The following is a 1,298-nucleotide window of genomic DNA, read 5'->3' on the forward strand; positions in this document are numbered from 1 at the left end:
GCCTGGGGCGGCGCGGCACCGGCGCGGGCGGCGCCGAGCATCGTCGCGGCGCGGGCGGCGCCGGACGACGACGCGGCGCGGGCAAACCCGGGCGCCGCCGCGCCGGCTCGCGTCCCGGCGCGGGCGGCGCCGGGCGACGACGCGCCGGCTCCGACCGCGGCGACGACCCCGGACGCGCGGCCGCGGGCGACGTCGTCGTCGTCGTCCAAGGACGACGAGGAGGGCACGCGGCTCCGGGACCACGCGGCGTCCTTCGCGCGGGAGGCGCGCGCGGCGCTCGACGTCGCGGCGCGGAGCGTGCGCCTCGCGGCCGCGGCGCGCGGCGCGCGCGGCGCGGACTGGCGCACGGACGCGCTGAACAACGCCGCGGCCGCCGCGCGGCGCGCGGCCGCGGCCGCCGAGGGCGCCGCGGCCGTCGCGGCCGCCGCGCGGGACCGCGCGCTCCGGCGCCGCCGGGCGCCGCGGCGCGCGGGCGCCGACGCGACGGCGGCCGTCGTCGCGGCGCTCGCGCGCGACGCGCGCGACGACGCCGCGGCCGCGCGGACGGCCCTCGAGACGACGACGCCCTTCAAGTTCCGCGCGGTGCGCCGCGGCACGCTCCGGAAATTCCGGAGCTTCGAGGAGAACAACCCGCGGCGGGCGCTCTTCGACGGCGGCGGCGGCGACGCGGCGCCGGAGCCGCGGCCCGCGGCGCGGAGCGTCGACGACGGCCTGTCGCCCCGGACCTTTGGCTCCCGCCGCGCGGCCTTCGAGCGCGGGCTCAAGCCGCCGCCGTTGCCCGCCCTCCGCCCGCGGAAGCGGCGCTCCGACGGCGGGGCTCCGACGGCGGTCCGGGAGGCGCCGCCCGGCCGCGCGCGGCGGCGGCGGTCCGACGGCGCGAGCGCGGCGGACGCGACGAACGCGCCCTCGGACGTCAGGCGACCGCCGGCCCAGCGCGGCGCCGCGCCGTCGAAGCGACGGACCCGCGCCGCGGCGCCGGAGCCCGCCGCGGCCGCCGCCGCGGAGACGAAGCGGCGGACGAGCGCTTCGAGCCCGTCATCGGCCAGGCGGACTCGCGACGCGGCCTCCCCGCTCCGCGCCGCGGCGTTCGTCGCCGTGCCCGCGCTCGTCGCGGCGCTCTATCTCTACGTCGTCCTATCTTAATCTCGTGCAACTCAAGAGGACAGGAGGTTTACCACAGACGGGGGGGCGGGGTTCAATTTTCGCGCGAGCCCGGTCGCGCCGCGCCGCCCCGTCAAGAGTGGACAGGAGGTTTACGACAGGCGGGGGGGGCGGGGTTCAATTTTCGCGCGCGGCCT

The sequence above is a fragment of the Aureococcus anophagefferens genome, assembly GCF_000186865.1.
Source record: "Aureococcus anophagefferens unplaced genomic scaffold AURANscaffold_95, whole genome shotgun sequence".
NCBI classification, from domain to species: Eukaryota; class Pelagophyceae; order Pelagomonadales; family Pelagomonadaceae; genus Aureococcus; species Aureococcus anophagefferens.